Source organism: Brachyhypopomus gauderio, unplaced genomic scaffold (genome assembly GCF_052324685.1).
Source record: "Brachyhypopomus gauderio isolate BG-103 unplaced genomic scaffold, BGAUD_0.2 sc413, whole genome shotgun sequence".
NCBI classification, from domain to species: Eukaryota; Metazoa; Chordata; class Actinopteri; order Gymnotiformes; family Hypopomidae; genus Brachyhypopomus; species Brachyhypopomus gauderio.
In genome coordinates this window covers 30,945-52,378 of record NW_027507234.1, presented here as the reverse complement: position 1 = coordinate 52,378, position 21,434 = coordinate 30,945, and the positions used below count along the sequence as shown (strand labels likewise).

General features: G+C 40.5%; 32 non-coding genes and 41 pseudogenes across 32 annotated transcripts; all 73 read left to right on the top strand.

The window, feature by feature from the left end:
* The first annotated feature begins 24 nt into the window (after positions 1 to 24).
* LOC143505820 (5S ribosomal RNA) lies at positions 25 to 143 on the top strand (annotated as a pseudogene).
* Positions 144 to 269: 126 nt separating this feature from the next.
* On the top strand, positions 270 to 388 carry LOC143505819 (5S ribosomal RNA; annotated as a pseudogene).
* Positions 389 to 515: 127 nt separating this feature from the next.
* On the top strand, positions 516 to 634 carry LOC143505631 (5S ribosomal RNA). Its single transcript, XR_013127919.1, has one exon. It is a non-coding gene; the product is annotated as a 5S ribosomal RNA (ribosomal RNA).
* Positions 635 to 848: 214 nt separating this feature from the next.
* On the top strand, positions 849 to 967 carry LOC143505818 (5S ribosomal RNA; annotated as a pseudogene).
* A 127-nt stretch (positions 968 to 1,094) lies between these two features.
* LOC143505629 (5S ribosomal RNA) lies at positions 1,095 to 1,213 on the top strand. The gene has a single exon (XR_013127917.1). It is a non-coding gene; the product is annotated as a 5S ribosomal RNA (ribosomal RNA).
* A 214-nt stretch (positions 1,214 to 1,427) lies between these two features.
* LOC143505718 (5S ribosomal RNA) lies at positions 1,428 to 1,546 on the top strand (annotated as a pseudogene).
* A 371-nt stretch (positions 1,547 to 1,917) lies between these two features.
* LOC143505628 (5S ribosomal RNA) lies at positions 1,918 to 2,036 on the top strand. Its single transcript, XR_013127916.1, has one exon. It is a non-coding gene; the product is annotated as a 5S ribosomal RNA (ribosomal RNA).
* Positions 2,037 to 2,250: 214 nt separating this feature from the next.
* On the top strand, positions 2,251 to 2,369 carry LOC143505688 (5S ribosomal RNA; annotated as a pseudogene).
* A 371-nt stretch (positions 2,370 to 2,740) lies between these two features.
* Positions 2,741 to 2,859, top strand: LOC143505678 (5S ribosomal RNA). The gene has a single exon (XR_013127963.1). It is a non-coding gene; the product is annotated as a 5S ribosomal RNA (ribosomal RNA).
* Positions 2,860 to 2,966: 107 nt separating this feature from the next.
* LOC143505745 (5S ribosomal RNA) lies at positions 2,967 to 3,085 on the top strand (annotated as a pseudogene).
* A 127-nt stretch (positions 3,086 to 3,212) lies between these two features.
* On the top strand, positions 3,213 to 3,331 carry LOC143505627 (5S ribosomal RNA). Its single transcript, XR_013127914.1, has one exon. It is a non-coding gene; the product is annotated as a 5S ribosomal RNA (ribosomal RNA).
* Positions 3,332 to 3,545: 214 nt separating this feature from the next.
* On the top strand, positions 3,546 to 3,664 carry LOC143505815 (5S ribosomal RNA; annotated as a pseudogene).
* A 127-nt stretch (positions 3,665 to 3,791) lies between these two features.
* On the top strand, positions 3,792 to 3,910 carry LOC143505626 (5S ribosomal RNA). The gene has a single exon (XR_013127913.1). It is a non-coding gene; the product is annotated as a 5S ribosomal RNA (ribosomal RNA).
* Positions 3,911 to 4,124: 214 nt separating this feature from the next.
* LOC143505687 (5S ribosomal RNA) lies at positions 4,125 to 4,243 on the top strand (annotated as a pseudogene).
* A 127-nt stretch (positions 4,244 to 4,370) lies between these two features.
* LOC143505676 (5S ribosomal RNA) lies at positions 4,371 to 4,489 on the top strand. The gene has a single exon (XR_013127961.1). It is a non-coding gene; the product is annotated as a 5S ribosomal RNA (ribosomal RNA).
* Positions 4,490 to 4,596: 107 nt separating this feature from the next.
* Positions 4,597 to 4,715, top strand: LOC143505743 (5S ribosomal RNA; annotated as a pseudogene).
* Positions 4,716 to 4,842: 127 nt separating this feature from the next.
* Positions 4,843 to 4,961, top strand: LOC143505659 (5S ribosomal RNA). Its single transcript, XR_013127945.1, has one exon. It is a non-coding gene; the product is annotated as a 5S ribosomal RNA (ribosomal RNA).
* A 214-nt stretch (positions 4,962 to 5,175) lies between these two features.
* LOC143505814 (5S ribosomal RNA) lies at positions 5,176 to 5,294 on the top strand (annotated as a pseudogene).
* A 127-nt stretch (positions 5,295 to 5,421) lies between these two features.
* On the top strand, positions 5,422 to 5,540 carry LOC143505625 (5S ribosomal RNA). The gene has a single exon (XR_013127912.1). It is a non-coding gene; the product is annotated as a 5S ribosomal RNA (ribosomal RNA).
* A 214-nt stretch (positions 5,541 to 5,754) lies between these two features.
* On the top strand, positions 5,755 to 5,873 carry LOC143505717 (5S ribosomal RNA; annotated as a pseudogene).
* A 126-nt stretch (positions 5,874 to 5,999) lies between these two features.
* On the top strand, positions 6,000 to 6,118 carry LOC143505813 (5S ribosomal RNA; annotated as a pseudogene).
* Positions 6,119 to 6,245: 127 nt separating this feature from the next.
* LOC143505867 (5S ribosomal RNA) lies at positions 6,246 to 6,364 on the top strand. Its single transcript, XR_013128013.1, has one exon. It is a non-coding gene; the product is annotated as a 5S ribosomal RNA (ribosomal RNA).
* A 214-nt stretch (positions 6,365 to 6,578) lies between these two features.
* Positions 6,579 to 6,697, top strand: LOC143505812 (5S ribosomal RNA; annotated as a pseudogene).
* A 127-nt stretch (positions 6,698 to 6,824) lies between these two features.
* Positions 6,825 to 6,943, top strand: LOC143505866 (5S ribosomal RNA). Its single transcript, XR_013128012.1, has one exon. It is a non-coding gene; the product is annotated as a 5S ribosomal RNA (ribosomal RNA).
* Positions 6,944 to 7,050: 107 nt separating this feature from the next.
* LOC143505811 (5S ribosomal RNA) lies at positions 7,051 to 7,169 on the top strand (annotated as a pseudogene).
* A 127-nt stretch (positions 7,170 to 7,296) lies between these two features.
* LOC143505865 (5S ribosomal RNA) lies at positions 7,297 to 7,415 on the top strand. Its single transcript, XR_013128011.1, has one exon. It is a non-coding gene; the product is annotated as a 5S ribosomal RNA (ribosomal RNA).
* A 214-nt stretch (positions 7,416 to 7,629) lies between these two features.
* On the top strand, positions 7,630 to 7,748 carry LOC143505810 (5S ribosomal RNA; annotated as a pseudogene).
* A 127-nt stretch (positions 7,749 to 7,875) lies between these two features.
* Positions 7,876 to 7,994, top strand: LOC143505864 (5S ribosomal RNA). The gene has a single exon (XR_013128010.1). It is a non-coding gene; the product is annotated as a 5S ribosomal RNA (ribosomal RNA).
* Positions 7,995 to 8,208: 214 nt separating this feature from the next.
* On the top strand, positions 8,209 to 8,327 carry LOC143505809 (5S ribosomal RNA; annotated as a pseudogene).
* A 127-nt stretch (positions 8,328 to 8,454) lies between these two features.
* On the top strand, positions 8,455 to 8,573 carry LOC143505863 (5S ribosomal RNA). Its single transcript, XR_013128009.1, has one exon. It is a non-coding gene; the product is annotated as a 5S ribosomal RNA (ribosomal RNA).
* Positions 8,574 to 8,787: 214 nt separating this feature from the next.
* On the top strand, positions 8,788 to 8,906 carry LOC143505716 (5S ribosomal RNA; annotated as a pseudogene).
* Positions 8,907 to 9,277: 371 nt separating this feature from the next.
* LOC143505675 (5S ribosomal RNA) lies at positions 9,278 to 9,396 on the top strand. The gene has a single exon (XR_013127960.1). It is a non-coding gene; the product is annotated as a 5S ribosomal RNA (ribosomal RNA).
* A 107-nt stretch (positions 9,397 to 9,503) lies between these two features.
* Positions 9,504 to 9,622, top strand: LOC143505742 (5S ribosomal RNA; annotated as a pseudogene).
* Positions 9,623 to 9,749: 127 nt separating this feature from the next.
* On the top strand, positions 9,750 to 9,868 carry LOC143505861 (5S ribosomal RNA). The gene has a single exon (XR_013128007.1). It is a non-coding gene; the product is annotated as a 5S ribosomal RNA (ribosomal RNA).
* Positions 9,869 to 10,082: 214 nt separating this feature from the next.
* LOC143505808 (5S ribosomal RNA) lies at positions 10,083 to 10,201 on the top strand (annotated as a pseudogene).
* Positions 10,202 to 10,328: 127 nt separating this feature from the next.
* On the top strand, positions 10,329 to 10,447 carry LOC143505860 (5S ribosomal RNA). The gene has a single exon (XR_013128006.1). It is a non-coding gene; the product is annotated as a 5S ribosomal RNA (ribosomal RNA).
* A 214-nt stretch (positions 10,448 to 10,661) lies between these two features.
* LOC143505715 (5S ribosomal RNA) lies at positions 10,662 to 10,780 on the top strand (annotated as a pseudogene).
* A 126-nt stretch (positions 10,781 to 10,906) lies between these two features.
* Positions 10,907 to 11,025, top strand: LOC143505807 (5S ribosomal RNA; annotated as a pseudogene).
* Positions 11,026 to 11,151: 126 nt separating this feature from the next.
* LOC143505805 (5S ribosomal RNA) lies at positions 11,152 to 11,270 on the top strand (annotated as a pseudogene).
* A 127-nt stretch (positions 11,271 to 11,397) lies between these two features.
* Positions 11,398 to 11,516, top strand: LOC143505674 (5S ribosomal RNA). The gene has a single exon (XR_013127959.1). It is a non-coding gene; the product is annotated as a 5S ribosomal RNA (ribosomal RNA).
* Positions 11,517 to 11,623: 107 nt separating this feature from the next.
* On the top strand, positions 11,624 to 11,742 carry LOC143505740 (5S ribosomal RNA; annotated as a pseudogene).
* A 127-nt stretch (positions 11,743 to 11,869) lies between these two features.
* Positions 11,870 to 11,988, top strand: LOC143505858 (5S ribosomal RNA). Its single transcript, XR_013128005.1, has one exon. It is a non-coding gene; the product is annotated as a 5S ribosomal RNA (ribosomal RNA).
* Positions 11,989 to 12,202: 214 nt separating this feature from the next.
* On the top strand, positions 12,203 to 12,321 carry LOC143505803 (5S ribosomal RNA; annotated as a pseudogene).
* Positions 12,322 to 12,448: 127 nt separating this feature from the next.
* Positions 12,449 to 12,567, top strand: LOC143505857 (5S ribosomal RNA). Its single transcript, XR_013128004.1, has one exon. It is a non-coding gene; the product is annotated as a 5S ribosomal RNA (ribosomal RNA).
* Positions 12,568 to 12,781: 214 nt separating this feature from the next.
* LOC143505714 (5S ribosomal RNA) lies at positions 12,782 to 12,900 on the top strand (annotated as a pseudogene).
* A 371-nt stretch (positions 12,901 to 13,271) lies between these two features.
* Positions 13,272 to 13,390, top strand: LOC143505856 (5S ribosomal RNA). Its single transcript, XR_013128003.1, has one exon. It is a non-coding gene; the product is annotated as a 5S ribosomal RNA (ribosomal RNA).
* Positions 13,391 to 13,604: 214 nt separating this feature from the next.
* LOC143505686 (5S ribosomal RNA) lies at positions 13,605 to 13,723 on the top strand (annotated as a pseudogene).
* A 371-nt stretch (positions 13,724 to 14,094) lies between these two features.
* Positions 14,095 to 14,213, top strand: LOC143505673 (5S ribosomal RNA). Its single transcript, XR_013127958.1, has one exon. It is a non-coding gene; the product is annotated as a 5S ribosomal RNA (ribosomal RNA).
* Positions 14,214 to 14,320: 107 nt separating this feature from the next.
* On the top strand, positions 14,321 to 14,439 carry LOC143505739 (5S ribosomal RNA; annotated as a pseudogene).
* Positions 14,440 to 14,566: 127 nt separating this feature from the next.
* LOC143505855 (5S ribosomal RNA) lies at positions 14,567 to 14,685 on the top strand. Its single transcript, XR_013128002.1, has one exon. It is a non-coding gene; the product is annotated as a 5S ribosomal RNA (ribosomal RNA).
* A 214-nt stretch (positions 14,686 to 14,899) lies between these two features.
* LOC143505802 (5S ribosomal RNA) lies at positions 14,900 to 15,018 on the top strand (annotated as a pseudogene).
* Positions 15,019 to 15,145: 127 nt separating this feature from the next.
* Positions 15,146 to 15,264, top strand: LOC143505854 (5S ribosomal RNA). The gene has a single exon (XR_013128001.1). It is a non-coding gene; the product is annotated as a 5S ribosomal RNA (ribosomal RNA).
* Positions 15,265 to 15,478: 214 nt separating this feature from the next.
* On the top strand, positions 15,479 to 15,597 carry LOC143505801 (5S ribosomal RNA; annotated as a pseudogene).
* Positions 15,598 to 15,724: 127 nt separating this feature from the next.
* LOC143505853 (5S ribosomal RNA) lies at positions 15,725 to 15,843 on the top strand. The gene has a single exon (XR_013128000.1). It is a non-coding gene; the product is annotated as a 5S ribosomal RNA (ribosomal RNA).
* Positions 15,844 to 16,057: 214 nt separating this feature from the next.
* LOC143505713 (5S ribosomal RNA) lies at positions 16,058 to 16,176 on the top strand (annotated as a pseudogene).
* A 126-nt stretch (positions 16,177 to 16,302) lies between these two features.
* On the top strand, positions 16,303 to 16,421 carry LOC143505800 (5S ribosomal RNA; annotated as a pseudogene).
* Positions 16,422 to 16,547: 126 nt separating this feature from the next.
* LOC143505799 (5S ribosomal RNA) lies at positions 16,548 to 16,666 on the top strand (annotated as a pseudogene).
* A 127-nt stretch (positions 16,667 to 16,793) lies between these two features.
* On the top strand, positions 16,794 to 16,912 carry LOC143505852 (5S ribosomal RNA). Its single transcript, XR_013127999.1, has one exon. It is a non-coding gene; the product is annotated as a 5S ribosomal RNA (ribosomal RNA).
* A 214-nt stretch (positions 16,913 to 17,126) lies between these two features.
* On the top strand, positions 17,127 to 17,245 carry LOC143505798 (5S ribosomal RNA; annotated as a pseudogene).
* A 127-nt stretch (positions 17,246 to 17,372) lies between these two features.
* Positions 17,373 to 17,491, top strand: LOC143505851 (5S ribosomal RNA). The gene has a single exon (XR_013127998.1). It is a non-coding gene; the product is annotated as a 5S ribosomal RNA (ribosomal RNA).
* A 214-nt stretch (positions 17,492 to 17,705) lies between these two features.
* On the top strand, positions 17,706 to 17,824 carry LOC143505797 (5S ribosomal RNA; annotated as a pseudogene).
* Positions 17,825 to 17,951: 127 nt separating this feature from the next.
* On the top strand, positions 17,952 to 18,070 carry LOC143505849 (5S ribosomal RNA). Its single transcript, XR_013127996.1, has one exon. It is a non-coding gene; the product is annotated as a 5S ribosomal RNA (ribosomal RNA).
* Positions 18,071 to 18,284: 214 nt separating this feature from the next.
* LOC143505711 (5S ribosomal RNA) lies at positions 18,285 to 18,403 on the top strand (annotated as a pseudogene).
* Positions 18,404 to 18,774: 371 nt separating this feature from the next.
* Positions 18,775 to 18,893, top strand: LOC143505672 (5S ribosomal RNA). Its single transcript, XR_013127957.1, has one exon. It is a non-coding gene; the product is annotated as a 5S ribosomal RNA (ribosomal RNA).
* Positions 18,894 to 19,000: 107 nt separating this feature from the next.
* On the top strand, positions 19,001 to 19,119 carry LOC143505738 (5S ribosomal RNA; annotated as a pseudogene).
* Positions 19,120 to 19,246: 127 nt separating this feature from the next.
* On the top strand, positions 19,247 to 19,365 carry LOC143505848 (5S ribosomal RNA). Its single transcript, XR_013127995.1, has one exon. It is a non-coding gene; the product is annotated as a 5S ribosomal RNA (ribosomal RNA).
* A 214-nt stretch (positions 19,366 to 19,579) lies between these two features.
* On the top strand, positions 19,580 to 19,698 carry LOC143505796 (5S ribosomal RNA; annotated as a pseudogene).
* Positions 19,699 to 19,825: 127 nt separating this feature from the next.
* LOC143505847 (5S ribosomal RNA) lies at positions 19,826 to 19,944 on the top strand. Its single transcript, XR_013127994.1, has one exon. It is a non-coding gene; the product is annotated as a 5S ribosomal RNA (ribosomal RNA).
* A 214-nt stretch (positions 19,945 to 20,158) lies between these two features.
* LOC143505710 (5S ribosomal RNA) lies at positions 20,159 to 20,277 on the top strand (annotated as a pseudogene).
* Positions 20,278 to 20,403: 126 nt separating this feature from the next.
* Positions 20,404 to 20,522, top strand: LOC143505795 (5S ribosomal RNA; annotated as a pseudogene).
* Positions 20,523 to 20,648: 126 nt separating this feature from the next.
* Positions 20,649 to 20,767, top strand: LOC143505794 (5S ribosomal RNA; annotated as a pseudogene).
* Positions 20,768 to 20,894: 127 nt separating this feature from the next.
* On the top strand, positions 20,895 to 21,013 carry LOC143505846 (5S ribosomal RNA). Its single transcript, XR_013127993.1, has one exon. It is a non-coding gene; the product is annotated as a 5S ribosomal RNA (ribosomal RNA).
* Positions 21,014 to 21,227: 214 nt separating this feature from the next.
* Positions 21,228 to 21,346, top strand: LOC143505709 (5S ribosomal RNA; annotated as a pseudogene).
* Positions 21,347 to 21,434: the final 88 nt, after the last annotated feature.

Genomic DNA, 21,434 nt, shown 5'->3' with positions numbered 1-21,434 from the left:
AGATAATCTTTGCATTGTTTTATGGCTTACGGCCACACCAGCCTGAAAACGCCCGATTTCATTTGACCTAGGAAGCTAAATAGGTTTAGGCCAGGTTAATACTTGTATGGGAGACAGCTTGGGAATACCAGGTGCTGTGTGACTTTTATAGTTGAGTTGCTGTTTACATTCAATTAGCAAGCTTAAATGTGTTCTGCAAAAAAACTAGCAATTTCTGTTGTTCAGGTTTTGCTCTTGTTATAATTAGATAATCTTTGCATTGTTTTATGGCTTACGGCCACACCAGCCTGAAAACGCCCGATTTCATTTGACCTAGGAAGCTAAATAGGTTTAGGCCAGGTTAATACTTGTATGGGAGACAGCTTGGGAATACCAGGTGCTGTGTGACTTTTATAGTTGAGTTGCTATTTACATTCAATTAGCAAGCTTAAAGGTGTTCTGCAAAAAAAACTAGCAATGTCTGTTGTTCAGGTTTTGCTCTCATTATAAATAGGTCATCTTTGCATTGTTTTACGGCTTACGGCCACACCAGCCTGAAAACGCCCGATCTCATTTGACCTCGGAAGCTAAGCTCGTTTGGGCCTGGTTAGTACTTGGATGGGAGACCACCTGGGAATACCAGGTGCTGTAAGCCTATTAGATTTAATTATCAAGCTAAATAGGTTTGGGCCAGGTTAATACTTGTATGGGAGACAGCTTGGGAATACCAGGTGCTGTGTGACTTTTATAGTTGAGTTGCTGTTTACATTCAATTAGCAAGCTTAAATGTGTTCTGCAAAAAAACTAGCAATTTCTGTTGTTCAGGTTTTGCTCTTGTTATAATTAGATAATCTTTGCATTGTTTTATGGCTTACGGCCACACCAGCCTGAAAACGCCCGATTTCATTTGACCTAGGAAGCTAAATAGGTTTAGGCCAGGTTAATACTTGTATGGGAGACAGCTTGGGAATACCAGGTGCTGTGTGACTTTTATAGTTGAGTTGCTATTTACATTCAATTAGCAAGCTTAAAGGTGTTCTGCAAAAAAAACTAGCAATGTCTGTTGTTCAGGTTTTGCTCTCATTATAAATAGGTCATCTTTGCATTGTTTTACGGCTTACGGCCACACCAGCCTGAAAACGCCCGATCTCATTTGACCTCGGAAGCTAAGCTCGTTTGGGCCTGGTTAGTACTTGGATGGGAGACCACCTGGGAATACCAGGTGCTGTAAGCCTATTAGATTTAATTATCAAGCTAAATAGGTTTGGGCCAGGTTAATACTTGTATGGGAGACAGCTTGGGAATACCAGGTGCTGTGTGACTTTTATAGTTGAGTTGCTGTTTACATTCAATTAGCAAGCTTAAATGTGTTCTGCAAAAAAACTAGCAATTTCTGTTGTTCAGGTTTTGCTCTTGTTATAATTAGATAATCTTTGCATTGTTTTATGGCTTGCGGCCACACCAGCCTGAAAACGCCCGATCTCATTTGACCTCGGAAGCTAAATAGGTTTTGGCCAGGTTAATACTTGTATGGGGGACAGCTTGGGAATACCAGGTGCTGTGTGACTTTTATAGTTGAGTTGCTGTTTACATTCAATTAGCAAGCTTAAATGTGTTCTGCAAAAAACTAGCAATTTCTGTTGTTCAGGTTTTGCTCTTGTTATAATTAGATAATCTTTGCATTGTTTTATGGCTTACGGCCACACCAGCCTGAAAACGCCCGATTTCATTTGACCTAGGAAGCTAAATAGGTTTAGGCCAGGTTAATACTTATATGGGAGACAGCTTGGGAATACCAGGTGCTGTGTGACTTTTATAGTTGAGTTGCTATTTACATTCAATTAGCAAGCTTAAAGGTGTTCTGCAAAAAAAACTAGCAATGTCTGTTGTTCAGGTTTTGCTCTCATTATAAATAGGTCATCTTTGCATTGTTTTACGGCTTACGGCCACACCAGCCTGAAAACGCCCGATCTCATTTGACCTCGGAAGCTAAGCTCGTTTGGGCCTGGTTAGTACTTGGATGGGAGACCACCTGGGAATACCAGGTGCTGTAAGCCTATTAGATTTAATTATCAAGCTAAATAGGTTTGGGCCAGGTTAATACTTGTATGGGAGACAGCTTGGGAATACCAGGTGCTGTGTGACTTTTATAGTTGAGTTGCTGTTTACATTCAATTAGCAAGCTTAAATGTGTTCTGCAAAAAAACTAGCAATTTCTGTTGTTCAGGTTTTGCTCTTGTTATAATTAGATAATCTTTGCATTGTTTTATGGCTTGCGGCCACACCAGCCTGAAAACGCCCGATCTCATTTGACCTCGGAAGCTAAATAGGTTTTGGCCAGGTTAATACTTGTATGGGAGACAGCTTGGGAATACCAGGTGCTGTGTGACTTTTATAGTTGAGTTGCTGTTTACATTCAATTAGCAAGCTTAAATGTGTTCTGCAAAAAACTAGCAATTTCTGTTGTTCAGGTTTTGCTCTTGTTATAATTAGATAATCTTTGCATTGTTTTATGGCTTACGGCCACACCAGCCTGAAAACGCCCGATTTCATTTGACCTAGGAAGCTAAATAGGTTTAGGCCAGGTTAATACTTATATGGGAGACAGCTTGGGAATACCAGGTGCTGTGTGACTTTTATAGTTGAGTTGCTATTTACATTCAATTAGCAAGCTTAAAGGTGTTCTGCAAAAAAAACTAGCAATGTCTGTTGTTCAGGTTTTGCTCTCATTATAAATAGGTCATCTTTGCATTGTTTTACGGCTTACGGCCACACCAGCCTGAAAACGCCCGATCTCATTTGACCTCGGAAGCTAAGCTCGTTTGGGCCTGGTTAGTACTTGGATGGGAGACCACCTGGGAATACCAGGTACTGTAAGCCTATTAGATTTAATTATCAAGCTTAAATGTGTTCTGCAAAAATCTAGCAATTTCTGTTGTTCAGGTTTTGCTCTTGTTATAATTAGATAATCTTTGCATTGTTTTATGGCTTACGGCCACACCAGCCTGAAAACGCCCGATCCTATTTGACCTAGGAAGCTAAATAGGTTTAGGCCAGGTTAATACTTGTATGGGAGACAGCTTGGGAATACCAGGTGCTGTGTGACTTTTATAGTTGAGTTGCTATTTACATTCAATTAGCAAGCTTAAAGGTGTTCTGCAAAAAAAACTAGCAATGTCTGTTGTTCAGGTTTTGCTCTCATTATAAATAGGTCATCTTTGCATTGTTTTACGGCTTACGGCCACACCAGCCTGAAAACGCCCGATCTCATTTGACCTCGGAAGCTAAGCTCGTTTGGGCCTGGTTAGTACTTGGATGGGAGACCACCTGGGAATACCAGGTGCTGTAAGCCTATTAGATTTAATTATCAAGCTAAATAGGTTTGGGCCAGGTTAATACTTGTATGGGAGACAGCTTGGGAATGCCAGGTGCTGTGTGACTTTTATAGTTGAGTTGCTGTTTACATTCAATTAGCAAGCTTAAATGTGTTCTGCAAAAAAACTAGCAATTTCTGTTGTTCAGGTTTTGCTCTTGTTATAATTAGATAATCTTTGCATTGTTTTATGGCTTACGGCCACACCAGCCTGAAAACGCCCGATTTCATTTGACCTAGGAAGCTAAATAGGTTTAGGCCAGGTTAATACTTGTATGGGAGACAGCTTGGGAATACCAGGTGCTGTGTGACTTTTATAGTTGAGTTGCTATTTACATTCAATTAGCAAGCTTAAAGGTGTTCTGCAAAAAAAACTAGCAATGTCTGTTGTTCAGGTTTTGCTCTCATTATAAATAGGTCATCTTTGCATTGTTTTACGGCTTACGGCCACACCAGCCTGAAAACGCCCGATCTCATTTGACCTCGGAAGCTAAGCTCGTTTGGGCCTGGTTAGTACTTGGATGGGAGACCACCTGGGAATACCAGGTGCTGTAAGCCTATTAGATTTAATTATCAAGCTAAATAGGTTTGGGCCAGGTTAATACTTGTATGGGAGACAGCTTGGGAATACCAGGTGCTGTGTGACTTTTATAGTTGAGTTGCTGTTTACATTCAATTAGCAAGCTTAAATGTGTTCTGCAAAAAAACTAGCAATTTCTGTTGTTCAGGTTTTGCTCTTGTTATAATTAGATCATCTTTGCATTGTTTTATGGCTTGCGGCCACACCAGCCTGAAAACGCCCGATCTCATTTGACCTCGGAAGCTAAATAGGTTTTGGCCAGGTTAATACTTGTATGGGAGACAGCTTGGGAATACCAGGTGCTGTGTGACTTTTATAGTTGAGTTGCTATTTACATTCAATTAGCAAGCTTAAAGGTGTTCTGCAAAAAAAACTAGCAATGTCTGTTGTTCAGGTTTTGCTCTCATTATAAATAGGTCATCTTTGCATTGTTTTACGGCTTACGGCCACACCAGCCTGAAAACGCCCGATCTCATTTGACCTCGGAAGCTAAGCTCGTTTGGGCCTGGTTAGTACTTGGATGGGAGACCACCTGGGAATACCAGGTACTGTAAGCCTATTAGATTTAATTATCAAGCTTAAATGTGTTCTGCAAAAATCTAGCAATTTCTGTTGTTCAGGTTTTGCTCTTGTTATAATTAGATAATCTTTGCATTGTTTTATGGCTTACGGCCACACCAGCCTGAAAACGCCCGATCCTATTTGACCTAGGAAGCTAAATAGGTTTAGGCCAGGTTAATACTTGTATGGGAGACAGCTTGGGAATACCAGGTGCTGTGTGACTTTTATAGTTGAGTTGCTATTTACATTCAATTAGCAAGCTTAAAGGTGTTCTGCAAAAAAAACTAGCAATGTCTGTTGTTCAGGTTTTGCTCTCATTATAAATAGGTCATCTTTGCATTGTTTTATGGCTTACGGCCACACCAGCCTGAAAACGCCCGATCTCATTTGACCTCGGAAGCTAAGCTTGTTTGGGCCTGGTTAGTACTTGGATGGGAGACCACCTGGGAATACCAGGTGCTGTAAGCCTATTAGATTTAATTATCAAGCTAAATAGGTTTGGGCCAGGTTAATACTTGTATGGGAGACAGCTTGGGAATACCAGGTGCTGTGTGACTTTTATAGTTGAGTTGCTGTTTACATTCAATTAGCAAGCTTAAATGTGTTCTGCAAAAAAACTAGCAATTTCTGTTGTTCAGGTTTTGCTCTTGTTATAATTAGATAATCTTTGCATTGTTTTATGGCTTACGGCCACACCAGCCTGAAAACGCCCGATTTCATTTGACCTAGGAAGCTAAATAGGTTTAGGCCAGGTTAATACTTGTATGGGAGACAGCTTGGGAATACCAGGTGCTGTGTGACTTTTATAGTTGAGTTGCTATTTACATTCAATTAGCAAGCTTAAAGGTGTTCTGCAAAAAAAACTAGCAATGTCTGTTGTTCAGGTTTTGCTCTCATTATAAATAGGTCATCTTTGCATTGTTTTACGGCTTACGGCCACACCAGCCTGAAAACGCCCGATCTCATTTGACCTCGGAAGCTAAGCTCGTTTGGGCCTGGTTAGTACTTGGATGGGAGACCACCTGGGAATACCAGGTGCTGTAAGCCTATTAGATTTAATTATCAAGCTAAATAGGTTTGGGCCAGGTTAATACTTGTATGGGAGACAGCTTGGGAATACCAGGTGCTGTGTGACTTTTATAGTTGAGTTGCTGTTTACATTCAATTAGCAAGCTTAAATGTGTTCTGCAAAAAAACTAGCAATTTCTGTTGTTCAGGTTTTGCTCTTGTTATAATTAGATAATCTTTGCATTGTTTTATGGCTTGCGGCCACACCAGCCTGAAAACGCCCGATCTCATTTGACCTCGGAAGCTAAATAGGTTTTGGCCAGGTTAATACTTGTATGGGGGACAGCTTGGGAATACCAGGTGCTGTGTGACTTTTATAGTTGAGTTGCTGTTTACATTCAATTAGCAAGCTTAAATGTGTTCTGCAAAAAAACTAGCAATTTCTGTTGTTCAGGTTTTGCTCTTGTTATAATTAGATAATCTTTGCATTGTTTTATGGCTTACGGCCACACCAGCCTGAAAACGCCCGATTTCATTTGACCTAGGAAGCTAAATAGGTTTAGGCCAGGTTAATACTTGTATGGGAGACAGCTTGGGAATACCAGGTGCTGTGTGACTTTTATAGTTGAGTTGCTATTTACATTCAATTAGCAAGCTTAAAGGTGTTCTGCAAAAAAAACTAGCAATGTCTGTTGTTCAGGTTTTGCTCTCATTATAAATAGGTCATCTTTGCATTGTTTTACGGCTTACGGCCACACCAGCCTGAAAACGCCCGATCTCATTTGACCTCGGAAGCTAAGCTCGTTTGGGCCTGGTTAGTACTTGGATGGGAGACCACCTGGGAATACCAGGTGCTGTAAGCCTATTAGATTTAATTATCAAGCTAAATAGGTTTGGGCCAGGTTAATACTTGTATGGGAGACAGCTTGGGAATACCAGGTGCTGTGTGACTTTTATAGTTGAGTTGCTGTTTACATTCAATTAGCAAGCTTAAATGTGTTCTGCAAAAAAACTAGCAATTTCTGTTGTTCAGGTTTTGCTCTTGTTATAATTAGATAATCTTTGCATTGTTTTATGGCTTACGGCCACACCAGCCTGAAAACGCCCGATTTCATTTGACCTAGGAAGCTAAATAGGTTTAGGCCAGGTTAATACTTGTATGGGAGACAGCTTGGGAATACCAGGTGCTGTGTGACTTTTATAGTTGAGTTGCTATTTACATTCAATTAGCAAGCTTAAAGGTGTTCTGCAAAAAAAACTAGCAATGTCTGTTGTTCAGGTTTTGCTCTCATTATAAATAGGTCATCTTTGCATTGTTTTACGGCTTACGGCCACACCAGCCTGAAAACGCCCGATCTCATTTGACCTCGGAAGCTAAGCTCGTTTGGGCCTGGTTAGTACTTGGATGGGAGACCACCTGGGAATACCAGGTGCTGTAAGCCTATTAGATTTAATTATCAAGCTTAAATGTGTTCTGCAAAAATCTAGCAATTTCTGTTGTTCAGGTTTTGCTCTTGTTATAATTAGATCATCTTTGCATTGTTTTATGGCTTACGGCCACACCAGCCTGAAAACGCCCGATTTCATTTGACCTAGGAAGCTAAATAGGTTTAGGCCAGGTTAATACTTGTATGGGAGACAGCTTGGGAATACCAGGTGCTGTGTGACTTTTATAGTTGAGTTGCTATTTACATTCAATTAGCAAGCTTAAAGGTGTTCTGCAAAAAAAACTAGCAATGTCTGTTGTTCAGGTTTTGCTCTCATTATAAATAGGTCATCTTTGCATTGTTTTACGGCTTACGGCCACACCAGCCTGAAAACGCCCGATCTCATTTGACCTCGGAAGCTAAGCTCGTTTGGGCCTGGTTAGTACTTGGATGGGAGACCACCTGGGAATACCAGGTGCTGTAAGCCTATTAGATTTAATTATCAAGCTAAATAGGTTTGGGCCAGGTTAATACTTGTATGGGAGACAGCTTGGGAATGCCAGGTGCTGTGTGACTTTTATAGTTGAGTTGCTGTTTACATTCAATTAGCAAGCTTAAATGTGTTCTGCAAAAAAACTAGCAATTTCTGTTGTTCAGGTTTTGCTCTTGTTATAATTAGATCATCTTTGCATTGTTTTATGGCTTACGGCCACACCAGCCTGAAAACGCCCGATTTCATTTGACCTAGGAAGCTAAATAGGTTTAGGCCAGGTTAATACTTGTATGGGAGACAGCTTGGGAATACCAGGTGCTGTGTGACTTTTATAGTTGAGTTGCTATTTACATTCAATTAGCAAGCTTAAAGGTGTTCTGCAAAAAAAACTAGCAATGTCTGTTGTTCAGGTTTTGCTCTCATTATAAATAGGTCATCTTTGCATTGTTTTACGGCTTACGGCCACACCAGCCTGAAAACGCCCGATCTCATTTGACCTCGGAAGCTAAGCTCGTTTGGGCCTGGTTAGTACTTGGATGGGAGACCACCTGGGAATACCAGGTGCTGTAAGCCTATTAGATTTAATTATCAAGCTAAATAGGTTTGGGCCAGGTTAATACTTGTATGGGAGACAGCTTGGGAATACCAGGTGCTGTGTGACTTTTATAGTTGAGTTGCTGTTTACATTCAATTAGCAAGCTTAAATGTGTTCTGCAAAAAAACTAGCAATTTCTGTTGTTCAGGTTTTGCTCTTGTTATAATTAGATCATCTTTGCATTGTTTTATGGCTTACGGCCACACCAGCCTGAAAACGCCCGATTTCATTTGACCTAGGAAGCTAAATAGGTTTAGGCCAGGTTAATACTTGTATGGGAGACAGCTTGGGAATACCAGGTGCTGTGTGACTTTTATAGTTGAGTTGCTATTTACATTCAATTAGCAAGCTTAAAGGTGTTCTGCAAAAAAAACTAGCAATGTCTGTTGTTCAGGTTTTGCTCTCATTATAAATAGGTCATCTTTGCATTGTTTTACGGCTTACGGCCACACCAGCCTGAAAACGCCCGATCTCATTTGACCTCGGAAGCTAAGCTCGTTTGGGCCTGGTTAGTACTTGGATGGGAGACCACCTGGGAATACCAGGTGCTGTAAGCCTATTAGATTTAATTATCAAGCTAAATAGGTTTGGGCCAGGTTAATACTTGTATGGGAGACAGCTTGGGAATACCAGGTGCTGTGTGACTTTTATAGTTGAGTTGCTGTTTACATTCAATTAGCAAGCTTAAATGTGTTCTGCAAAAAAACTAGCAATTTCTGTTGTTCAGGTTTTGCTCTTGTTATAATTAGATAATCTTTGCATTGTTTTATGGCTTGCGGCCACACCAGCCTGAAAACGCCCGATCTCATTTGACCTCGGAAGCTAAATAGGTTTTGGCCAGGTTAATACTTGTATGGGGGACAGCTTGGGAATACCAGGTGCTGTGTGACTTTTATAGTTGAGTTGCTGTTTACATTCAATTAGCAAGCTTAAATGTGTTCTGCAAAAAACTAGCAATTTCTGTTGTTCAGGTTTTGCTCTTGTTATAATTAGATAATCTTTGCATTGTTTTATGGCTTACGGCCACACCAGCCTGAAAACGCCCGATTTCATTTGACCTAGGAAGCTAAATAGGTTTAGGCCAGGTTAATACTTATATGGGAGACAGCTTGGGAATACCAGGTGCTGTGTGACTTTTATAGTTGAGTTGCTATTTACATTCAATTAGCAAGCTTAAAGGTGTTCTGCAAAAAAAACTAGCAATGTCTGTTGTTCAGGTTTTGCTCTCATTATAAATAGGTCATCTTTGCATTGTTTTACGGCTTACGGCCACACCAGCCTGAAAACGCCCGATCTCATTTGACCTCGGAAGCTAAGCTCGTTTGGGCCTGGTTAGTACTTGGATGGGAGACCACCTGGGAATACCAGGTACTGTAAGCCTATTAGATTTAATTATCAAGCTTAAATGTGTTCTGCAAAAATCTAGCAATTTCTGTTGTTCAGGTTTTGCTCTTGTTATAATTAGATAATCTTTGCATTGTTTTATGGCTTACGGCCACACCAGCCTGAAAACGCCCGATCCTATTTGACCTAGGAAGCTAAATAGGTTTAGGCCAGGTTAATACTTGTATGGGAGACAGCTTGGGAATACCAGGTGCTGTGTGACTTTTATAGTTGAGTTGCTATTTACATTCAATTAGCAAGCTTAAAGGTGTTCTGCAAAAAAAACTAGCAATGTCTGTTGTTCAGGTTTTGCTCTCATTATAAATAGGTCATCTTTGCATTGTTTTACGGCTTACGGCCACACCAGCCTGAAAACGCCCGATCTCATTTGACCTCGGAAGCTAAGCTCGTTTGGGCCTGGTTAGTACTTGGATGGGAGACCACCTGGGAATACCAGGTGCTGTAAGCCTATTAGATTTAATTATCAAGCTAAATAGGTTTGGGCCAGGTTAATACTTGTATGGGAGACAGCTTGGGAATACCAGGTGCTGTGTGACTTTTATAGTTGAGTTGCTGTTTACATTCAATTAGCAAGCTTAAATGTGTTCTGCAAAAAAACTAGCAATTTCTGTTGTTCAGGTTTTGCTCTTGTTATAATTAGATAATCTTTGCATTGTTTTATGGCTTACGGCCACACCAGCCTGAAAACGCCCGATTTCATTTGACCTAGGAAGCTAAATAGGTTTAGGCCAGGTTAATACTTGTATGGGAGACAGCTTGGGAATACCAGGTGCTGTGTGACTTTTATAGTTGAGTTGCTATTTACATTCAATTAGCAAGCTTAAAGGTGTTCTGCAAAAAAAACTAGCAATGTCTGTTGTTCAGGTTTTGCTCTCATTATAAATAGGTCATCTTTGCATTGTTTTACGGCTTACGGCCACACCAGCCTGAAAACGCCCGATCTCATTTGACCTCGGAAGCTAAGCTCGTTTGGGCCTGGTTAGTACTTGGATGGGAGACCACCTGGGAATACCAGGTGCTGTAAGCCTATTAGATTTAATTATCAAGCTAAATAGGTTTGGGCCAGGTTAATACTTGTATGGGAGACAGCTTGGGAATACCAGGTGCTGTGTGACTTTTATAGTTGAGTTGCTGTTTACATTCAATTAGCAAGCTTAAATGTGTTCTGCAAAAAAACTAGCAATTTCTGTTGTTCAGGTTTTGCTCTTGTTATAATTAGATAATCTTTGCATTGTTTTATGGCTTGCGGCCACACCAGCCTGAAAACGCCCGATCTCATTTGACCTCGGAAGCTAAATAGGTTTTGGCCAGGTTAATACTTGTATGGGGGACAGCTTGGGAATACCAGGTGCTGTGTGACTTTTATAGTTGAGTTGCTGTTTACATTCAATTAGCAAGCTTAAATGTGTTCTGCAAAAAAACTAGCAATTTCTGTTGTTCAGGTTTTGCTCTTGTTATAATTAGATAATCTTTGCATTGTTTTATGGCTTACGGCCACACCAGCCTGAAAACGCCCGATTTCATTTGACCTAGGAAGCTAAATAGGTTTAGGCCAGGTTAATACTTGTATGGGAGACAGCTTGGGAATACCAGGTGCTGTGTGACTTTTATAGTTGAGTTGCTGTTTACATTCAATTAGCAAGCTTAAATGTGTTCTGCAAAAAAACTAGCAATTTCTGTTGTTCAGGTTTTGCTCTTGTTATAATTAGATAATCTTTGCATTGTTTTATGGCTTACGGCCACACCAGCCTGAAAACGCCCGATTTCATTTGACCTAGGAAGCTAAATAGGTTTAGGCCAGGTTAATACTTGTATGGGAGACAGCTTGGGAATACCAGGTGCTGTGTGACTTTTATAGTTGAGTTGCTATTTACATTCAATTAGCAAGCTTAAAGGTGTTCTGCAAAAAAAACTAGCAATGTCTGTTGTTCAGGTTTTGCTCTCATTATAAATAGGTCATCTTTGCATTGTTTTACGGCTTACGGCCACACCAGCCTGAAAACGCCCGATCTCATTTGACCTCGGAAGCTAAGCTCGTTTGGGCCTGGTTAGTACTTGGATGGGAGACCACCTGGGAATACCAGGTACTGTAAGCCTATTAGATTTAATTATCAAGCTTAAATGTGTTCTGCAAAAATCTAGCAATTTCTGTTGTTCAGGTTTTGCTCTTGTTATAATTAGATAATCTTTGCATTGTTTTATGGCTTACGGCCACACCAGCCTGAAAACGCCCGATCCTATTTGACCTAGGAAGCTAAATAGGTTTAGGCCAGGTTAATACTTGTATGGGAGACAGCTTGGGAATACCAGGTGCTGTGTGACTTTTATAGTTGAGTTGCTATTTACATTCAATTAGCAAGCTTAAAGGTGTTCTGCAAAAAAAACTAGCAATGTCTGTTGTTCAGGTTTTGCTCTCATTATAAATAGGTCATCTTTGCATTGTTTTACGGCTTACGGCCACACCAGCCTGAAAACGCCCGATCTCATTTGACCTCGGAAGCTAAGCTCGTTTGGGCCTGGTTAGTACTTGGATGGGAGACCACCTGGGAATACCAGGTGCTGTAAGCCTATTAGATTTAATTATCAAGCTAAATAGGTTTGGGCCAGGTTAATACTTGTATGGGAGACAGCTTGGGAATACCAGGTGCTGTGTGACTTTTATAGTTGAGTTGCTGTTTACATTCAATTAGCAAGCTTAAATGTGTTCTGCAAAAAAACTAGCAATTTCTGTTGTTCAGGTTTTGCTCTTGTTATAATTAGATCATCTTTGCATTGTTTTATGGCTTACGGCCACACCAGCCTGAAAACGCCCGATTTCATTTGACCTAGGAAGCTAAATAGGTTTAGGCCAGGTTAATACTTGTATGGGAGACAGCTTGGGAATACCAGGTGCTGTGTGACTTTTATAGTTGAGTTGCTATTTACATTCAATTAGCAAGCTTAAAGGTGTTCTGCAAAAAAAACTAGCAATGTCTGTTGTTCAGGTTTTGCTCTCATTATAAATAGGTCATCTTTGCATTGTTTTACGGCTTACGGCCACACCAGCCTGAAAACGCCCGATCTCATTTGACCTCGGAAGCTAAGCTCGTTTGGGCCTGGTTAGTACTTGGATGGGAGACCACCTGGGAATACCAGGTGCTGTAAGCCTATTAGATTTAATTATCAAGCTAAATAGGTTTGGGCCAGGTTAATACTTGTATGGGAGACAGCTTGGGAATACCAGGTGCTGTGTGACTTTTATAGTTGAGTTGCTGTTTACATTCAATTAGCAAGCTTAAATGTGTTCTGCAAAAAAACTAGCAATTTCTGTTGTTCAGGTTTTGCTCTTGTTATAATTAGATAATCTTTGCATTGTTTTATGGCTTGCGGCCACACCAGCCTGAAAACGCCCGATCTCATTTGACCTCGGAAGCTAAATAGGTTTTGGCCAGGTTAATACTTGTATGGGGGACAGCTTGGGAATACCAGGTGCTGTGTGACTTTTATAGTTGAGTTGCTGTTTACATTCAATTAGCAAGCTTAAATGTGTTCTGCAAAAAACTAGCAATTTCTGTTGTTCAGGTTTTGCTCTTGTTATAATTAGATAATCTTTGCATTGTTTTATGGCTTACGGCCACACCAGCCTGAAAACGCCCGATTTCATTTGACCTAGGAAGCTAAATAGGTTTAGGCCAGGTTAATACTTATATGGGAGACAGCTTGGGAATACCAGGTGCTGTGTGACTTTTATAGTTGAGTTGCTATTTACATTCAATTAGCAAGCTTAAAGGTGTTCTGCAAAAAAAACTAGCAATGTCTGTTGTTCAGGTTTTGCTCTCATTATAAATAGGTCATCTTTGCATTGTTTTACGGCTTACGGCCACACCAGCCTGAAAACGCCCGATCTCATTTGACCTCGGAAGCTAAGCTCGTTTGGGCCTGGTTAGTACTTGGATGGGAGACCACCTGGGAATACCAGGTGCTGTAAGCCTATTAGATTTAATTATCAAGCTAAATAGGTTTGGGCCAGGTTAATACTTGTATGGGAGACAGCTTGGGAATACCAGGTGCTGTGTGACTTTTATAGTTGAGTTGCTGTTTACATTCAATTAGCAAGCTTAAATGTGTTCTGCAAAAAAACTAGCAATTTCTGTTGTTCAGGTTTTGCTCTTGTTATAATTAGATAATCTTTGCATTGTTTTATGGCTTGCGGCCACACCAGCCTGAAAACGCCCGATCTCATTTGACCTCGGAAGCTAAATAGGTTTTGGCCAGGTTAATACTTGTATGGGAGACAGCTTGGGAATACCAGGTGCTGTGTGACTTTTATAGTTGAGTTGCTGTTTACATTCAATTAGCAAGCTTAAATGTGTTCTGCAAAAAACTAGCAATTTCTGTTGTTCAGGTTTTGCTCTTGTTATAATTAGATAATCTTTGCATTGTTTTATGGCTTACGGCCACACCAGCCTGAAAACGCCCGATTTCATTTGACCTAGGAAGCTAAATAGGTTTAGGCCAGGTTAATACTTATATGGGAGACAGCTTGGGAATACCAGGTGCTGTGTGACTTTTATAGTTGAGTTGCTATTTACATTCAATTAGCAAGCTTAAAGGTGTTCTGCAAAAAAAACTAGCAATGTCTGTTGTTCAGGTTTTGCTCTCATTATAAATAGGTCATCTTTGCATTGTTTTACGGCTTACGGCCACACCAGCCTGAAAACGCCCGATCTCATTTGACCTCGGAAGCTAAGCTCGTTTGGGCCTGGTTAGTACTTGGATGGGAGACCACCTGGGAATACCAGGTACTGTAAGCCTATTAGATTTAATTATCAAGCTTAAATGTGTTCTGCAAAAATCTAGCAATTTCTGTTGTTCAGGTTTTGCTCTTGTTATAATTAGATAATCTTTGCATTGTTTTATGGCTTACGGCCACACCAGCCTGAAAACGCCCGATCCTATTTGACCTAGGAAGCTAAATAGGTTTAGGCCAGGTTAATACTTGTATGGGAGACAGCTTGGGAATACCAGGTGCTGTGTGACTTTTATAGTTGAGTTGCTATTTACATTCAATTAGCAAGCTTAAAGGTGTTCTGCAAAAAAAACTAGCAATGTCTGTTGTTCAGGTTTTGCTCTCATTATAAATAGGTCATCTTTGCATTGTTTTACGGCTTACGGCCACACCAGCCTGAAAACGCCCGATCTCATTTGACCTCGGAAGCTAAGCTCGTTTGGGCCTGGTTAGTACTTGGATGGGAGACCACCTGGGAATACCAGGTGCTGTAAGCCTATTAGATTTAATTATCAAGCTAAATAGGTTTGGGCCAGGTTAATACTTGTATGGGAGACAGCTTGGGAATGCCAGGTGCTGTGTGACTTTTATAGTTGAGTTGCTGTTTACATTCAATTAGCAAGCTTAAATGTGTTCTGCAAAAAAACTAGCAATTTCTGTTGTTCAGGTTTTGCTCTTGTTATAATTAGATAATCTTTGCATTGTTTTATGGCTTACGGCCACACCAGCCTGAAAACGCCCGATTTCATTTGACCTAGGAAGCTAAATAGGTTTAGGCCAGGTTAATACTTGTATGGGAGACAGCTTGGGAATACCAGGTGCTGTGTGACTTTTATAGTTGAGTTGCTATTTACATTCAATTAGCAAGCTTAAAGGTGTTCTGCAAAAAAAACTAGCAATGTCTGTTGTTCAGGTTTTGCTCTCATTATAAATAGGTCATCTTTGCATTGTTTTACGGCTTACGGCCACACCAGCCTGAAAACGCCCGATCTCATTTGACCTCGGAAGCTAAGCTCGTTTGGGCCTGGTTAGTACTTGGATGGGAGACCACCTGGGAATACCAGGTGCTGTAAGCCTATTAGATTTAATTATCAAGCTAAATAGGTTTGGGCCAGGTTAATACTTGTATGGGAGACAGCTTGGGAATACCAGGTGCTGTGTGACTTTTATAGTTGAGTTGCTGTTTACATTCAATTAGCAAGCTTAAATGTGTTCTGCAAAAAAACTAGCAATTTCTGTTGTTCAGGTTTTGCTCTTGTTATAATTAGATAATCTTTGCATTGTTTTATGGCTTACGGCCACACCAGCCTGAAAACGCCCGATTTCATTTGACCTAGGAAGCTAAATAGGTTTAGGCCAGGTTAATACTTGTATGGGAGACAGCTTGGGAATACCAGGTGCTGTGTGACTTTTATAGTTGAGTTGCTATTTACATTCAATTAGCAAGCTTAAAGGTGTTCTGCAAAAAAAACTAGCAATGTCTGTTGTTCAGGTTTTGCTCTCATTATAAATAGGTCATCTTTGCATTGTTTTACGGCTTACGGCCACACCAGCCTGAAAACGCCCGATCTCATTTGACCTCGGAAGCTAAGCTCGTTTGGGCCTGGTTAGTACTTGGATGGGAGACCACCTGGGAATACCAGGTGCTGTAAGCCTATTAGATTTAATTATCAAGCTAAATAGGTTTGGGCCAGGTTAATACTTGTATGGGAGACAGCTTGGGAATACCAGGTGCTGTGTGACTTTTATAGTTGAGTTGCTGTTTACATTCAATTAGCAAGCTTAAATGTGTTCTGCAAAAAAACTAGCAATTTCTGTTGTTCAGGTTTTGCTCTTGTTATAATTAGATAATCTTTGCATTGTTTTATGGCTTGCGGCCACACCAGCCTGAAAACGCCCGATCTCATTTGACCTCGGAAGCTAAATAGGTTTTGGCCAGGTTAATACTTGTATGGGGGACAGCTTGGGAATACCAGGTGCTGTGTGACTTTTATAGTTGAGTTGCTGTTTACATTCAATTAGCAAGCTTAAATGTGTTCTGCAAAAAAACTAGCAATTTCTGTTGTTCAGGTTTTGCTCTTGTTATAATTAGATAATCTTTGCATTGTTTTATGGCTTACGGCCACACCAGCCTGAAAACGCCCGATTTCATTTGACCTAGGAAGCTAAATAGGTTTAGGCCAGGTTAATACTTGTATGGGAGACAGCTTGGGAATACCAGGTGCTGTGTGACTTTTATAGTTGAGTTGCTGTTTACATTCAATTAGCAAGCTTAAATGTGTTCTGCAAAAAAACTAGCAATTTCTGTTGTTCAGGTTTTGCTCTTGTTATAATTAGATAATCTTTGCATTGTTTTATGGCTTACGGCCACACCAGCCTGAAAACGCCCGATTTCATTTGACCTAGGAAGCTAAATAGGTTTAGGCCAGGTTAATACTTGTATGGGAGACAGCTTGGGAATACCAGGTGCTGTGTGACTTTTATAGTTGAGTTGCTATTTACATTCAATTAGCAAGCTTAAAGGTGTTCTGCAAAAAAAACTAGCAATGTCTGTTGTTCAGGTTTTGCTCTCATTATAAATAGGTCATCTTTGCATTGTTTTACGGCTTACGGCCACACCAGCCTGAAAACGCCCGATCTCATTTGACCTCGGAAGCTAAGCTCGTTTGGGCCTGGTTAGTACTTGGATGGGAGACCACCTGGGAATACCAGGTGCTGTAAGCCTATTAGATTTAATTATCAAGCTAAATAGGTTTGGGCCAGGTTAATACTTGTATGGGAGACAGCTTGGGAATACCAGGTGCTGTGTGACTTTTATAGTTGAGTTGCTGTTTACATTCAATTAGCAAGCTTAAATGTGTTCTGCAAAAAAACTAGCAATTTCTGTTGTTCAGGTTTTGCTCTTGTTATAATTAGATCATCTTTGCATTGTTTTATGGCTTACGGCCACACCAGCCTGAAAACGCCCGATTTCATTTGACCTAGGAAGCTAAATAGGTTTAGGCCAGGTTAATACTTGTATGGGAGACAGCTTGGGAATACCAGGTGCTGTGTGACTTTTATAGTTGAGTTGCTATTTACATTCAATTAGCAAGCTTAAAGGTGTTCTGCAAAAAAAACTAGCAATGTCTGTTGTTCAGGTTTTGCTCTCATTATAAATAGGTCATCTTTGCATTGTTTTACGGCTTACGGCCACACCAGCCTGAAAACGCCCGATCTCATTTGACCTCGGAAGCTAAGCTCGTTTGGGCCTGGTTAGTACTTGGATGGGAGACCACCTGGGAATACCAGGTGCTGTAAGCCTATTAGATTTAATTATCAAGCTAAATAGGTTTGGGCCAGGTTAATACTTGTATGGGAGACAGCTTGGGAATACCAGGTGCTGTGTGACTTTTATAGTTGAGTTGCTGTTTACATTCAATTAGCAAGCTTAAATGTGTTCTGCAAAAAAACTAGCAATTTCTGTTGTTCAGGTTTTGCTCTTGTTATAATTAGATCATCTTTGCATTGTTTTATGGCTTACGGCCACACCAGCCTGAAAACGCCCGATTTCATTTGACCTAGGAAGCTAAATAGGTTTAGGCCAGGTTAATACTTGTATGGGAGACAGCTTGGGAATACCAGGTGCTGTGTGACTTTTATAGTTGAGTTGCTATTTACATTCAATTAGCAAGCTTAAAGGTGTTCTGCAAAAAAAACTAGCAATGTCTGTTGTTCAGGTTTTGCTCTCATTATAAATAGGTCATCTTTGCATTGTTTTACGGCTTACGGCCACACCAGCCTGAAAACGCCCGATCTCATTTGACCTCGGAAGCTAAGCTCGTTTGGGCCTGGTTAGTACTTGGATGGGAGACCACCTGGGAATACCAGGTGCTGTAAGCCTATTAGATTTAATTATCAAGCTAAATAGGTTTGGGCCAGGTTAATACTTGTATGGGAGACAGCTTGGGAATACCAGGTGCTGTGTGACTTTTATAGTTGAGTTGCTGTTTACATTCAATTAGCAAGCTTAAATGTGTTCTGCAAAAAAACTAGCAATTTCTGTTGTTCAGGTTTTGCTCTTGTTATAATTAGATAATCTTTGCATTGTTTTATGGCTTGCGGCCACACCAGCCTGAAAACGCCCGATCTCATTTGACCTCGGAAGCTAAATAGGTTTTGGCCAGGTTAATACTTGTATGGGGGACAGCTTGGGAATACCAGGTGCTGTGTGACTTTTATAGTTGAGTTGCTGTTTACATTCAATTAGCAAGCTTAAATGTGTTCTGCAAAAAACTAGCAATTTCTGTTGTTCAGGTTTTGCTCTTGTTATAATTAGATAATCTTTGCATTGTTTTATGGCTTACGGCCACACCAGCCTGAAAACGCCCGATTTCATTTGACCTAGGAAGCTAAATAGGTTTAGGCCAGGTTAATACTTATATGGGAGACAGCTTGGGAATACCAGGTGCTGTGTGACTTTTATAGTTGAGTTGCTATTTACATTCAATTAGCAAGCTTAAAGGTGTTCTGCAAAAAAAACTAGCAATGTCTGTTGTTCAGGTTTTGCTCTCATTATAAATAGGTCATCTTTGCATTGTTTTACGGCTTACGGCCACACCAGCCTGAAAACGCCCGATCTCATTTGACCTCGGAAGCTAAGCTCGTTTGGGCCTGGTTAGTACTTGGATGGGAGACCACCTGGGAATACCAGGTACTGTAAGCCTATTAGATTTAATTATCAAGCTTAAATGTGTTCTGCAAAAATCTAGCAATTTCTGTTGTTCAGGTTTTGCTCTTGTTATAATTAGATAATCTTTGCATTGTTTTATGGCTTACGGCCACACCAGCCTGAAAACGCCCGATCCTATTTGACCTAGGAAGCTAAATAGGTTTAGGCCAGGTTAATACTTGTATGGGAGACAGCTTGGGAATACCAGGTGCTGTGTGACTTTTATAGTTGAGTTGCTATTTACATTCAATTAGCAAGCTTAAAGGTGTTCTGCAAAAAAAACTAGCAATGTCTGTTGTTCAGGTTTTGCTCTCATTATAAATAGGTCATCTTTGCATTGTTTTACGGCTTACGGCCACACCAGCCTGAAAACGCCCGATCTCATTTGACCTCGGAAGCTAAGCTCGTTTGGGCCTGGTTAGTACTTGGATGGGAGACCACCTGGGAATACCAGGTGCTGTAAGCCTATTAGATTTAATTATCAAGCTAAATAGGTTTGGGCCAGGTTAATACTTGTATGGGAGACAGCTTGGGAATACCAGGTGCTGTGTGACTTTTATAGTTGAGTTGCTGTTTACATTCAATTAGCAAGCTTAAATGTGTTCTGCAAAAAAACTAGCAATTTCTGTTGTTCAGGTTTTGCTCTTGTTATAATTAGATAATCTTTGCATTGTTTTATGGCTTACGGCCACACCAGCCTGAAAACGCCCGATTTCATTTGACCTAGGAAGCTAAATAGGTTTAGGCCAGGTTAATACTTGTATGGGAGACAGCTTGGGAATACCAGGTGCTGTGTGACTTTTATAGTTGAGTTGCTATTTACATTCAATTAGCAAGCTTAAAGGTGTTCTGCAAAAAAAACTAGCAATGTCTGTTGTTCAGGTTTTGCTCTCATTATAAATAGGTCATCTTTGCATTGTTTTACGGCTTACGGCCACACCAGCCTGAAAACGCCCGATCTCATTTGACCTCGGAAGCTAAGCTCGTTTGGGCCTGGTTAGTACTTGGATGGGAGACCACCTGGGAATACCAGGTGCTGTAAGCCTATTAGATTTAATTATCAAGCTAAATAGGTTTGGGCCAGGTTAATACTTGTATGGGAGACAGCTTGGGAATACCAGGTGCTGTGTGACTTTTATAGTTGAGTTGCTGTTTACATTCAATTAGCAAGCTTAAATGTGTTCTGCAAAAAAACTAGCAATTTCTGTTGTTCAGGTTTTGCTCTTGTTATAATTAGATAATCTTTGCATTGTTTTATGGCTTGCGGCCACACCAGCCTGAAAACGCCCGATCTCATTTGACCTCGGAAGCTAAATAGGTTTTGGCCAGGTTAATACTTGTATGGGGGACAGCTTGGGAATACCAGGTGCTGTGTGACTTTTATAGTTGAGTTGCTGTTTACATTCAATTAGCAAGCTTAAATGTGTTCTGCAAAAAAACTAGCAATTTCTGTTGTTCAGGTTTTGCTCTTGTTATAATTAGATAATCTTTGCATTGTTTTATGGCTTACGGCCACACCAGCCTGAAAACGCCCGATTTCATTTGACCTAGGAAGCTAAATAGGTTTAGGCCAGGTTAATACTTGTATGGGAGACAGCTTGGGAATACCAGGTGCTGTGTGACTTTTATAGTTGAGTTGCTGTTTACATTCAATTAGCAAGCTTAAATGTGTTCTGCAAAAAAACTAGCAATTTCTGTTGTTCAGGTTTTGCTCTTGTTATAATTAGATAATCTTTGCATTGTTTTATGGCTTACGGCCACACCAGCCTGAAAACGCCCGATTTCATTTGACCTAGGAAGCTAAATAGGTTTAGGCCAGGTTAATACTTGTATGGGAGACAGCTTGGGAATACCAGGTGCTGTGTGACTTTTATAGTTGAGTTGCTATTTACATTCAATTAGCAAGCTTAAAGGTGTTCTGCAAAAAAAACTAGCAATGTCTGTTGTTCAGGTTTTGCTCTCATTATAAATAGGTCATCTTTGCATTGTTTTACGGCTTACGGCCACACCAGCCTGAAAACGCCCGATCTCATTTGACCTCGGAAGCTAAGCTCGTTTGGGCCTGGTTAGTACTTGGATGGGAGACCACCTGGGAATACCAGGTGCTGTAAGCCTATTAGATTTAATTATCAAGCTAAATAGGTTTGGGCCAGGTTAATACTTGTATGGGAGACAGCTTGGGAATACCAGGTGCTGTGTGACTTTTATAGTTGAGTTGCTGTTTACATTCAATTAGCAAGCTTAAATGTGTTCTGCAAAAAAACTAGCAATTTCTGTTGTTCAGGTTTTGCTCTTGTTATAATTAGATCATCTTTGCATTGTTTTATGGCTTGCGGCCACACCAGCCTGAAAACGCCCGATCTCATTTGACCTCGGAAGCTAAATAGGTTTTGGCCAGGTTAATACTTGTATGGGGGACAGCTTGGGAATACCAGGTGCTGTGTGACTTTTATAGTTGAGTTGCTGTTTACATTCAATTAGCAAGCTTAAATGTGTTCTGCAAAAAACTAGCAATTTCTGTTGTTCAGGTTTTGC